This window comes from Akebia trifoliata, chromosome 3 (assembly GCF_017979445.1).
Source record: "Akebia trifoliata isolate Shusen 1 chromosome 3, ASM1797944v1, whole genome shotgun sequence".
NCBI lineage: Eukaryota > Viridiplantae > Streptophyta > Magnoliopsida > Ranunculales > Lardizabalaceae > Akebia > Akebia trifoliata.
This window is the reverse complement of record NC_141377.1, coordinates 53,443,420-53,457,452: the sequence shown is the minus strand read 5'-3', so window position 1 is coordinate 53,457,452 and position 14,033 is coordinate 53,443,420. Positions and strand designations below refer to the sequence as shown.

General features: G+C 34.7%; 1 pseudogene; it reads right to left on the bottom strand.

Annotated features, from left to right (window-relative positions):
* Window positions 1–8,865: 8,865 nt before the first annotated feature.
* LOC147407956 (hydroquinone glucosyltransferase pseudogene) lies at window positions 8,866–10,522 on the bottom strand (annotated as a pseudogene).
* Between the last annotated feature and the right edge of the window lie 3,511 nt (window positions 10,523–14,033).

The following is a 14,033-nucleotide window of genomic DNA, read 5'->3' as shown; positions in this document are numbered from 1 at the left end:
AGACCATTGGGAGAGAGCTTTAGTCTTTTCCTCCCCAAACATAGGTAAGAGAGGAAAAATGGGGAAACCGTTGCAAATGCTCTAAAACTTGCCACCCCCATCAAATGCATGGCGTTCACACCTAAGATAGTGGTGTGATTGCATTTACCTTTTTCTAAGACTGATAAGCCGACTACCTAATGGACATCATTTATGTCTTTTTACAAGGTACGTGGTGCATTGCAAAAGCCCTTCCTTTAGGTGAGACTCAAGGCTTAACACCTTTAAGTGCCATCTAAAATACTAGTTAAGACTTAAGAATCAACAATGGGCATAAGATGAATAGATAAGGAGAAATAAGGGTATCTGAGAGAGTGAAGATCATATGCAAACATTTAACCAAGCAACTCATCTTTCATTCAAACTCTCCTCACATCATGGATCTGACCAACAAGAGTCTACCATTTGGCTTTTGAGCTCCAGTGGACCTAATAAATATCTATCTATCCTTTGAAACCCTAAATACCAAGGGCATCAGACCTTGCTCTCCATGGATCCAATTGACATCACCCAAGCTATCAATCACTTCCTTCGTGTTCAAATCCGACCTGAGTCTTTCAAACCATCTACACGGCCCAACTTGTAAGGTTAAGACCCTCTTTAGCCAAAATCCTTACATAGCTCAAGGATGCTAACGACACGATGTTTCTATCAATTTGGAGGAGTCCCACCTCCTAATTTCACTAAAAAACGGCAGAGTTTCAAAAGTGCAAGCAGAAAACCAATTCCTAAAGAAATTCTAGGTCAGTATCAGTTATTTAAAGCACTTTTAACACTGTTCTTCAATCAAACCCTAAAACAAATTTCTCCTCCATGAATCACAAAAAACGAAATTTGAAAACCTAATTCAGATCATTCAATTGAACCCGAGCAACCAAGAACACAAAAAAGATTAAAATTTTACGCTCTCCAGTCAGTATCTGTTATATGAAGCAATTTTAACACTGTTCTTCAATTAAACCCTAAAAAAAAATTCTCCTCCATTAAATCACAAAAAACGAAGTTCGAAAACCTAAGTCAGTCGCAATTCAATTGAACCCCAGTAACCCAAAACACAAAAAGATCCAATTTTTACACTCTCAATGAATCTAATGAACAAAAATTTTAAGCCCCCCATTACCCAAAGCTCAAAAGATCACAATTTTTACGCTCTCCAATCCATAATCTAAAATTTGGGATCCGAACATGTTCTATTAGAGGGAGAAAAAAAAAAACTCTCAAATGTTGAAAATCTACCTCTATGTTTCATTCGAATCTGAAGCTAAATTCAAGAAAAATAACACATAAATTTCAATTAAAATCTTCCCCAAATTTAGGGTTTTGATAGGATGAGACTCACATTTTTTTCGAAGAGAAAGTGGGTGACGATCACAGTGCCGAAGATGGCACCCAAGATTGCAGGTGGGCCCGTTAGCAGACTCCATTTTCGGTAGATCATCTCCTTTCCTTCTTCTTTTCTTCTCTTGATTTTGCTTGCTAAGGCAACAGACCTTCTCTTTGATGGTTTTAGAAAGTTTTTCGGATCTGATCGGTTCCACGGAATCTGAGTTGATTCGGGAAAGTTGATTTCACTCGAACGAGTCAACCCATGGTTCAACACATTTGATAGATATAAATAAGTTAATAAATCTTAAATTAACATGACAATCATCAATCAATGACGCATACACCAACTTCCATGCTTCTCTCTTTTGGGGGATCTTCCCTAATCATCCATGTTATCATCAACCACAACCATTGGAGTTCTCAAAATCTGACTTAAGTGGGGGATGATTAAAGATGATTTGTCCTAAAATGATGGCAGCCTTGCGTTAATGGTCAAGTGGTAAGTCACTGATCATTAAGATTGTGCATCTTCTTGATACATGTACGCTGAGTCTTGTTGATGATGGTCATTCATCCATTGATACGGGTTATGTTGGGTCAGAACCTCATGCATCACTTGCATCCTATGTGTTTGTGTATTTGCCTCTTCCAAGAAGAATATAAGTTTTGGTGACCTGAGAACAAATCGAAACGAACTGAACTATGGTTGGTTTGGGTCGATTTGGTTCTAGGGTATATTTGGTTAGATTTTGATTCAGGAAATGTAGAACCGATCTAGAGTTCCAATTCTTTCCAAAACCCGAACCGTGTGCACCCGTGTTCCAATTCTAATTATTTTAAATAAATTAAATATTTGTAATAAATATAAAATAAGATTTTATAATTGATTATCTATAAATCTAGTTTAGAATAGACAATACAATAATTATTTAAATATAAACATACATTTAAATAATTATTATGTAATAGTTTTAAAATCATGAAGTATGGACAACTCTTTTTTTTCCTGATAATCGGGTATTAGGGCTGAAAATGGGTCAGATTTTATCTGAATCCAATTTTTAGCAGAAATGGGTTTAATGAAAATATATAACAAAAAAAAATCGGATATGGTTTGACCTAGTAGGATCTAAATTAAAAATTGGGATATGGATATGGGTAGACACATATCCGATCGGAATCCTACATGGGCTTATTTCTGGGCTTTGCCCAATCCACAGACCATGGTCTTGTCCAAGGACCAATCATGGGGCAAGTGCAACCCCCGCACATCACACGCACCAAGTAAGTGAGGGTGCGCCTTTGCAGGTGACCCCTGAGGAATTAATGCTAATACTGGATCTTAAACTCACGACCCACAAGCATTATCCTCTTATCGGTCCGAAATTGCCATTGAGCCAACCCCTCTTGATTAGTAGGGACTAGTTCTTTTAATATATAACTAGATGAAACAAACAACTCTTACAATGTGAAAAAACCCAAATTTGATGGTCCAAGGCCGTCGAATTTCATCGACGGACCAGATAGAGGGTTGAATTTTTCACTGTCAACTTCTTTTTAAACGGATTGAAACCATCAAATAATGAAGGATGGGAGAAATTCGATGTTTCTAAGCCGATGAATCTAGGGAATGTCAAGAATTTCTATGGCCCTAGACCATTAAAATTCAATTTCTATAATTCATGGGCCTCAGCCCGTCGAAATTTTCTATCGAATTCTCCAAATTTTATAAGTCATTTCTATAATAAACTACTTATAATTAGGAATTCAATTGTCTCCTTATCATTTATTTTCATAAATATTTACAACTTTCTCATACATGTTCTTAATTATGTCAATGCATCCATTGTCATTGACTATTTGAAAAGTTTTACGAGAAACATGGATAAAGCTTCAATGATGACAACGATGACCAATTATATTTCAAAAGAAGGGGTAAAAAAATATAGGAAAGAAAGAAAAGCTTATCATTCAATTTGAATTATACCATTTAATCACTTAATGTCTCAAATGAAATTGTGGGATGGGTGACTTAAGAACTATCTTGTCATGATTTGGCAATCTTATCAAAATTATAAAACAATTCTATTAAGCTTTTTTGTAATTCAACCTGCAATAATGAGATCAAGATATCTTATCAGCCCCTTTTATGGATCCACGAAATAGAAATAATCGGAGATGTAATTTCTAAGTTTTGGATTCGAGTAAATTGGAAAAGCGCTCGAATCTATGGCCCGTGAAAAATGCTTGAATCCGAAGGAGTCAATGAGATTGATTTCTGAACAATATGTCCACCAAAATGTGGGAAAGAAAACACCCATTGTAGGCTCAGTGGGCCTGAAAGAGCGAGCAAATGTTGAAGAGCAAAGCTTGATTTTCACCCTCAAAATGTCATCATGTGATATACACTTTGGGTCCTACCCATTGAATGTTTGAACAAACAAGTGTGAACCATAATAATTATCATTAATGGTCACTAATTGGTGGCATGTGCGATGTTCCCGCACATTCCTTTTGACCTAAATGACCTTGATAATAGTGAGGTTAAAGTAAAAGTGAGGGCATTTTTGGTCATTCAAATTTTAGTGTAAAGAAACACTTATCGGTTCTTCACTCATTATGAAATAGTAAAGATTTATCACAATTAGATTTAAGCACAATTTATTAGGTAATTTATATCTATGAACATGTGTCTATTAGCACAACTCATTAAAATTTAATACTGGGGTGGAGCTAGGATTTTGTCTATTTGGAGGCAACTAAGGCTTACAAATTTTAAAACTTCGTGTGAGGGAAATAGCGATGGATATATTTTTCCCATCTTTGTTATTAGTCACATTAACTTATGAGCCTTGTTATAGTGCCTTGAAGTGGCATCGTGTGTATGTAGAGAACCATCAATTTTTCTTAAATGTATAACAATCATATCTCGAGAAAAAACATATATTATTTTTTGCACATCAAGTGCGCTCTTAGTGCTACTTCTAGTTTCATTTCAAGTCATGTTAGCATTTTTCTTAATGTATGGTGATCAATGATCTTAGCAAGTTGCAGGTGCTAGCTTAGTTGGTAAAATCTTTGAGTGATGATACAAGAGACTTAGGTTCAAATCCCACAAACATCGAGTTATTGACCTCATTAATAATTTCTTGGATTGTGACTTATATGACATGTATTGAGATGTGGGAGCGAGGAGGGTCAATCATCTTCCTTAGTCTTTGGTGCATACGATCTAGACTCTTACTATAATGCACTATAGTTTAATAATCATAAAGTACATGTAGTTAGGTACAAGAAGAAGAATAATTCACTAAGTAATAGAAAAGAAGAAGACAACGACCATAGGTCAACTACATATTTCATGAACAAGGTACAGCGTACACCACATGTATTAGACTATCATGGAATGAGTGGTGAACAAAATTGAACTTTGAATTACGATGTTCCCTAATAACTGGGACAGACAAATCCACAGAATGGACAAACTAAATCGGCAAAGTTGACTCTCGTGATATACCAATCTAGCACTCTCCCAGGCTTTGTTTTATTTAACCAAGATGGGTTCACATCTAACTAATTTCCAAGCCAGTCATGGAACCGAACCAAAGAGGGGGTTGGTTCAATAGGTTATGGGTTTGATTGGGTTAGAAGAGGACGATTTAATTGGTTTATAGGCTAACTTAATTATTAGAATTTTTGTTTGTCATTCATAAGAATATGAAAATAATTCTCAGTATCTTATCAAATCCAAAAAAAAAAAAAAAAAAATGAATAAAAGCAACTAGGAAGGATGGTATTTCGAACGAGTTTGTAACATATCATGAGCTATAATCGTAAATGGCAACATAATTTGTAGGCCATATATATGTATTTTTCTACTGGGCCGGTTTTGTGGCAGAATGCAAAAAATCAAATTTCTGTAGGGCAATTGATCATTATTTTCTTCAGAAATTGGTGAATTGATGTGGATTTGTGGACGTTCCTTAATTTTGAGGGAATCATGTAAATCTTTGTAATTATTTGTGTGATTGCACCTTATTTTTTCGATTTTTCACTCGACAAGACCCCTCTAAGTCCATAACAATTATTGGTAGCGGTCATGCACTAAAGTTTCTTTATAAGATGTCAATTAGTTCTATCCGCGTCAATAATTTAGTGGGTTCGGTTTATTATCTCCACCCACTCTTAAGCACTAACATGCGAAAGTGTGTGTCCAAATATAAGCCCTATTAGAACCCCATTTAGGCAACAATAATGTTCCAAATATGTCACGAAAAGGTTGATGAGTGTTGCAATAGATCGGAATCGCATGCATTGGCAATTGTTAACAGGTTGATTTCGATGAGTATGATGTGTGTGGACCCCTTAGTTTACATTGGGATCTTTCTTTTCATCATTTACGTCGGTATCCTACGTGGTCATAATGTGCAAATCTATTCAATCAATCGTTTTTCTTATCAATAATACATTATTGTCCTAAGCCAAAGCATTCATTATCAGTAAATAGTACATAATTGTCGTAAGGTAGAATAGTAGTGGGGATTGCACACACAATAATAACGAGTTACTGTGTCACAGACAAGATAAACAAATGAAGGAGATTTGATTAATTTCCTTAAATAATTAATTACAAAAATCCCAAATGATTTTATATAGTTAATTGTAAAAACAAATTTTAATTAAAAATAAACTTTATCTCTAACAAATTTATAAGAAATATGAGTCAAAATCGCAATATACCTTATTATAATATTTTGTATCTAATACTTTATAGATAGCACTTCTGAAGTTAAATGAAGTATCTGTCGGTGTGTGATGATATAGTGATTGGGTACAACCTTTGTTAATGAAGGGATTGCAAATTATGGCACGATAGCGAGTGTCGTGTGGTGACCAACCACCATACAATGTAAGAGTGATCCTAGAGCAAAACTTGTGTTCATCATTCATTGACTATGGCAATGACTGGTCGTAGAGTTGAACATGTGTAGATCATGTAGCGACGAAAGCTAATGGTCAAAAGCATAAATCATAGTCTGTTTTTTTTTTTTTTTTTAAGAACTCTTTTAAGATATTAGATGGCATGGTGTCCAATTCAAATATTACAATAATTTGTTTCTTCACCTAATCAAATATTTTATTTATTATTGCTACATTATACACAAAATGTTATGAAACTTTAGAAACATTAATCTATTGCCTCATATTTTACATTCAGAGACTCGTGACCACAAATATCACCAGCCATTTGATCATATTTGTGAACATTTTGAAGGTAGTTTTAGCAAAATGATTTTGAAAATCATCTGAGACCGAGATGACTAAGTCAAGTCATCTCAAAAACTTGAAAACTCAATTCAAATGTCCATTGAGTCAATTCAAGTGTAAAATGTGTGAGTCAACTCTAATGAGTCAAATAAAAATATATTAAATTTTATATAATATTATTAAATAAGTATTGATTCCATCGAGTTTGGGGGGAAATTCAACCAAATGGAGACAACTCAGCTGAGTTTTGACTCAGCTCAATGAGTATTAAAACCATGGTTAGATAATATATTCAATTACATATTTGTTTTATATGGTATCATATCCCACAACATTGAACACACCCACCTCACCTACTCCCTCCATTTAAAATTAACATAAGAGGACCCTCTTTTGTATAAACTGTTTATAAAGCCAATTCTGACTTCTGAGTACTAAGTACCAATGTGTTATACAGCCAACAGCCTAATAAAATATAAATCATTAATATATTATTATTTTAATGTTAAAGATTCTTAGTACATGAAAATGGGAATCCAACACTCAAAATTCGTCAGAAAAGTTAAGAGGATAATGTTGTTTGGGAATTAGAGAAGGTTAGATTAAGTTATGTAATTATTATTTTTTTGAGTAAATTTTTGTTGTTGGACTTTCTTACAGTTATACGATGTATATCTCTGCAAATGATATCGCAAATTTTTATGACATAAAACTTTACTTTACAGTCTTTTGTAGTAGATTTTTGGATGATAAAATTTTGTGGGATTTAGTAAGAGAATTTATGGAGTTAATAGAAATTTGTAATAGATGGAGGCCCACTAATATACAACTTAGACAAAAATTTATGGTAATTTTTTAGAGACAACCAAGCATTCATTTCATGGGCAAAATTTTGTTTTATGTTGATTTGCAGTCATACCAAGCAGGACAATTTTTTTACCCATCCGAAGAAAAAGGGTTGTGTTTGCCAACTTTTTCTAATGTTTTTTTTTTTTTTTTTTTTTTTTCTTTCTGATTGGTGGGACCCAATAACAGATAAGAAGCTTAGAATAAATTGGAACCTGAGATTTGATGATTATAATAATTTAATATGATCTAGATCTATTTTAGTTGGATGGTTTTATTTGATTTAGCTTAAGAATGGACTCGATTGATTCGTAGTGGTGGAAAGAGATAATTCATTTTTCGGTTCACTTAGGTTTTATAGTTTTGTTCACTCATATATTTACAAGTACAATGATTTTGTTAAAAAGTTGAATGATACACACTAAGAAAATACATGTAATGATCAAATATTTAAATAAATATATTTAAGTATCATTTTGATGAAATTATAATTATTTTAATCATATTTCAAAAAACATCCAAAAGAATAAATGCCCATAGAGGATGGTTAAAAGATGATAAAATAATGAAGTAGACTTTTCATTGATGATGACTCTTAATCTAAAGATAAAATTATGTCGCGTGAAGATTGAAGATGTCTTTAAACGTAACTTTCTAGAAAGTCTTTGTAGTTGTTTAAAAGACATCGAGTATTACATGTGTTACGAGGTGTCATGCATTTCCCATCAATTTATGTTACATGAAGGCCTATTATGCATGTATATGAGGTTTTGGATATTTAAGTACAAATGACGTTTAGTTTGCATTAATTGTGTAAATTATTTGTACCCGTGTGTCTCCAAATATGTTGGAAAAAGTCTTATAGTTGATGTATATATTATGTATGAGGCGTGCTGGAGTGGAAAAATATCTATGGTTCCCATATACTTTCATATCAGGGTGCGCGATGTGATCCAATCTTGAGATTACTTGAGCATTATTTATTATGTATTTGCAAACAATTAAACAATAATAATGAATACATTATACATTGAGTTGAGTCATTATCGAATCCACGTGGGATGATACAGAGCCAATGCATTATGCATATAAAATAAAAGTTAAAAAGAGTAAGAAATTGATGAGCTCAGCTTAGGTGTTCTTATCTTTTGATTAATTTTCATATTAACTTTTAGGATTTTTTTTTTTGGATAAGAGGTAATACAGACAATGATGGGCGTTTCTCCATGTAATTCCACCCACTTTTAGAAGCTAGTGGAGCTCCAATAACTTGATTTGATGTTACAACCATCAACTTCTCTAAGAACTAGGGTTAGTTCAATTTGATGGTGCTTAGTGTACCATCCTCACCTACTTTCAACCTTTATCTTTTTTTAACTTTTGAGATAAAAAGTCTAAAATAATATTACCATATAAATTATTTGTACATAAAGATCCATCCAAAGTCTAAAAAAGCAAAGCAATATTAAACAATGAGAACAAAATCAAAACACAATCATACAAAAGTAGATTAACAAAAGCTAGAAAAAAGTATGAAAGAAAATTAATTTTGATTTAAATATAGTTTTAGACTTTTTCCCATTTCCGTACCACCTCACATAGTGACTTGGTTGATGAGCCATTTTCAGCTAACACCATGGAAGATGCATCTTTGAGATTTCTCATCTTGGTTCGAAGTTGTTTTCCTTCTTCACCTTCCATGAGACCCTTAACGACTTTAGCGATCTCTTCTCGTCTAATTAATCCATTTTCGTCAACTGTAGGTCTCAAAGAAACTTTTAAATCGTCAACTAGCATTATTGCATTCATTTTTTGTTCGGCATAAAGTGGCCAAGAAATCAATGGTACGCCGTGCACGATACTCTCAAGAGTCGAATTCCACCCACAATGAGTAAGAAATCCACCCGTCGAGCCATGGCTCAAGACCTGGATCTGTGGTGCCCATGAAGGTACCACTAGACCCAACCTTTTGGTCCTATCCAAGAAACCCTTGGGTAAGAATCCAAAAGGGTCTTTAATGCTTTGTGCACTAAAATATGTTGCATTGGCAGCTTTATCACTCGGACTTCTAACAACCCATAAGAATCTTTGCTCACTCATCTCCAATCCCAAGGCCAATTCCATCATTTGTTCATTAGAGAGGGTCCCACCACTCCCAAAAGACACAAATAAAACAGACCCATGTGGCTGATCATCCAACCACTTCAAACATCCAGAGCCATCTTCACTATTTGTCGAACCGGTCTGTATCAGCGGTCCAACCGGGTAAATCGGTGGAAAATCCAGTTCTTCTTTCTTCAAAGCCTTTATTGCTTCCGGTTCCAAATCCAAGAAGCTATTTACCAAAATACCCTCTGCTGATTTATACCTTTTTGCATGGCGTAGAAGCATTTTATACGCATCGTTCTTCTTGTCTTGAACCGGGTCCATGAGATCACGTCCATGTATCGGTACACAACCGGGAAGCTTGATCGGTTCAGGTACATCTCTGTACTCACACGTGTACATATCGTCGAGCTTAGGAAGATGAATAACATACGACAACACAGTAGCATTTGGAGGGAAGAAGATGTATGGTGAGACCTTAAATTCCTTAGCAACGTCAAACGCGTCGGTACCGAAGAGATCAACCACTAAGGAGACGACACGTTTAGTAGCAGTTAAGTTCTTGAAAACGTCACGGAGAGAAGAGAGAGACCGAGTTATGGTGAGTGAGATACGGGTTTCGATCTTGGAATCTTCAGGGAGGTCATCGAAGTTAACTGGAGAGAGGAACGTGTAATTTATGTTTTCGGGGAGGGTATCAAGGTAACTTTCCATGGATTTGGAAGGAGAACCGTCTGTTGGAACGGTGAATGTGACGGAGAAGTTGTGGTGAAGGACGAGTCGTTTGGCGAACTCAGTGAGTGGGATGATGTGACCCATCCCAGGACTCGGTAGAATGATTATGTGGGGAATCTGTTGGGTATTCTCCATTGTTATGTGGGGAGTCTGTTGGGTATTCTCCATTGTGTGTTTGATGAATGTAAGTGGAAGAGTTAGGCTTATGTGCCTTTATATAGAGACGTTTGGTTTTTATTGTAATTAAGAGTGAAGTTTGGTCTTCTCTTGTGGGCTGAGTGAGGAAATAGAACTCTTGGAGGTGTGACGTCAGTTCTAACGTAAGCCTTGTGCAATCATTCAAACCCCTTTCTTTACGCAACAAGGGTAGAAATGTCATTTTCTTCCATTTTTTTTGTTTTTATTGAAACTTAATAAAAGTTTTCTAGAATGGATAAGAGAGTCAAACATGAGATGAGCCGTTCTAGGATGACTATGATGCATAATACACATTCTTTAATGTGGGACCCACAATAAATTGTGATCATCGAAGGAAATGCTGATGGTGGTGACAATTTCAAGAAATTAAAAAAAACAACAAAAGAAAGTATTTTAAGTTGGCATATGTCTGTATGATGCCCAGCTGACGGATTTTGCTTAGTTTATCACTTACGCAAATACGTTTTTTGGAAAATAAATTTTCCCAAAAATCACGAAAATGAAGTTCTTGAGAAAATATTTGTTACTTCTTTGATTATAAAAGGATACGTTTTCCCCTGATTAGAAAAGCGGTGAGATCACTGGATATTTTTCAGTCTAGGCATAAAAATTGTTTTCTTCTGAGAAATGGACAATCAAATAATCGGTTATTTTTTCCAAAAAAAAAAAAAACCACTTTCCTACCATTTTGTAATCTTTCTAGCCTTTAAGGTTGGTATAACTAGTTAACTAAAATCAATTCCTTAGGAAAATGCCTTTTATTGGGACGTGTTTCACCATTTTGTAGGAATTGTTTATCTTATGACAAATTCGTTTTTGAGAGCTACTATTGCCACACCAATTCCTGTATAAAGCACTACAAATTGTACATAGGTGATGTGGCGTTGGCAAAAGTTGGTGTGGTAATAATAACACTCTTATTTTTCTATGACATATGAGGAAATGACAGTGTTCTGTAGACAAAATTATATACAAAGTTTTGTTTTATATGGTTAAAATATTTTGGAATGGGCTGATTTTTTGTGAGAATGATCTCTATGGTAAGGAGATCATCCTCACAAAAAATCAGTCCATTCCAAAACATATAATCTCATGAAAAATGCTTACAAACTAATGGTAAAAATTGACAGTCCATGATTCTTCTACCGTACCTTACCAATGAGAAAATTATTTTCCTACACTAATTTTGAAATTGATATTCCTATGTAGTAAGAAAATTTTAAGAGATTGGTACTTCCAATTAGTTTTTTTTTTTTTTAGATAGGTTTAGATTCGGATTTTCTTTGGAGTTAACAAAAGATTAGTTGCGGCAATACTTTTCTCATAGATTTTAACACCCATTTAAATACACCCTTAGTTCATAAAATGACCATACTTTTGTTTTGTTTTTGAGGATAAGAGGGAGTTAGGCAGACCTCCAGACTAAATATATTAAAATAAAGGGATCATTACATTCTGTACTAAACATTTCCTCTTGCATCTTCACTAACTAGCTTATCAAGCTCTCTAATTAGGGATGGGGAAAATTCAATTAGAACCACTTCATTACAAAGAGAAGCCAAAAAATTAACCACTTTATTTGATTTCCAATAGTAAAAAAAAGAAAGTACAAGTCTTCAATAGGTTTCTTAGTCTTTGAATTTCTTCCACTAGCCAACGTACATACCACGGGCTTTGAAAAAAACCTTGGATGCATCCAATAGCTATTGAGGAGTCAGCAACAACTTCAATATTTTCAATGTTCGTCTTCATGGCCATAATCAACCTCCTTTTTTATTGCTTCTAACTCGTGATTGATTACCAATTTACCTTAATAACATTCTGAAAGTAACCTTATCGCATTGCCTTGATTGTCCCTAATTATACCTCTATGTCCCCCCAAGCTACCTCTTAGGGATGCATTTGTGTTGAGCTTAAAGAAGTTGGAGGCTGACCTAGCCCACATGAAAATCAATACTAGATCATAAAAATCAATCACTGAAGGTTTTAGATCATCTTTGTTAAAAATGACAACTATCAGATTACTTTGTCCATCTACCTCAGTGATGACATCTTTTGTGGATGTTAACCTTTTCTTTGTATTATTTTTTCAAGTTTCAAATTCTCATCTTCTTAATCTTACAATTGCATTCTAACAATTAAGTTAATTTCAATTTTTATATAATAATGAGTTTATTTAAGAAAAATTATGTATATTTACCTTTGTTAATTATGTTTAGATAATTTTTAAAAATCCTTAATAGCACCACATTGTATATGTTTGTATCTTATTTAGATATTATAACAGGACTTGTTTGAAGTTTTGTGAAAACTCTTATGCACATGTTAGGTATGTATCATTATTTTAAGATTAAGTTTTCGATTATCAAATCACATGTTGCTTGGTTATGTTATCTTTTGCTTGTTACATAGAATGAGTTCTAATTAATCCCTAATTAAAAATACTAATCACATGTTGCTTGGTTATGTTATCTTTTGCTTGTTGTAGACACCCCAATTTGCACGAACCCGTTAGAAAGATTCAAATTTTCTCGAGTTGATTTCGATTTAGAACTCAAGCTCTTTGACGGACCCGCATTGCCACTTATCTTCATCATTCATGCATACATGCATACATACATCATGTCATATAGTTTGCATACTCAACCTTGTCCCTAATCCACTTTAAACTTATGTCCATCATCCATATCCTAAGCCCACACCCATACCATAACCAAGGTCCATTTCCTCCTCCAACCTAACCCAAGTCTAAAACTCAAGTCCATATCCTAAATCCAAAGCCAAGTCCATTCTAAGCCCAAACCCAAGTCCATATCCTAACCCAAACCCAAGTCCATATCCTAACCCAAACCTAAGCCCAACACCAAGCCCACTCCAAGTCTATTCTCTCACCCCTTCATAAGATGACACATGTTGATATCTCATAAGCCCAATGCATCATCTAATTGGAGGGTCAACTTTTCTTTTGTGAAAACTCAAGAATGCCCTTCTCAAAAGGTTTAGTCAAACCAAAAAGGTTATTTGGTCTTTGGTAATAATCCATAAAGGTGAGAGAATTTCCCATTATGCCCTCAAAAGGTGGTGTAGACACCCCAATTTGCACGAACCCATAGGAAAATCCAAATTTTCTCGAATTAATTTCGATTTAGAACTCAAGTTCTTCGACGGACCCACATTGCTATTTTGCATCATTTTCATGCATACATGCATCATCTCATATCATCGCATGCCCATACCTTGTCCCTAATCCACCTAAACCTATGCCCATCACCCAAACCCAAATCCAAATCCATATCCCAAATCCAAATCCAAGTCCATGTCCTAACCCAAAACCAAGTCCATCCTAAGCCCAAATCCAAGTCCATATCCCAAACCCAAACCCAAGTCCACATCCCTAACCCAAAACCAAGTCCATCCTAAGCCCAAACCTAAGTCCATATCCAAACCCAACACCAAGTCCATACCCAAGCCCAACACCAAATCCATTCTCTCACCCCTTCACAAGATGACACATG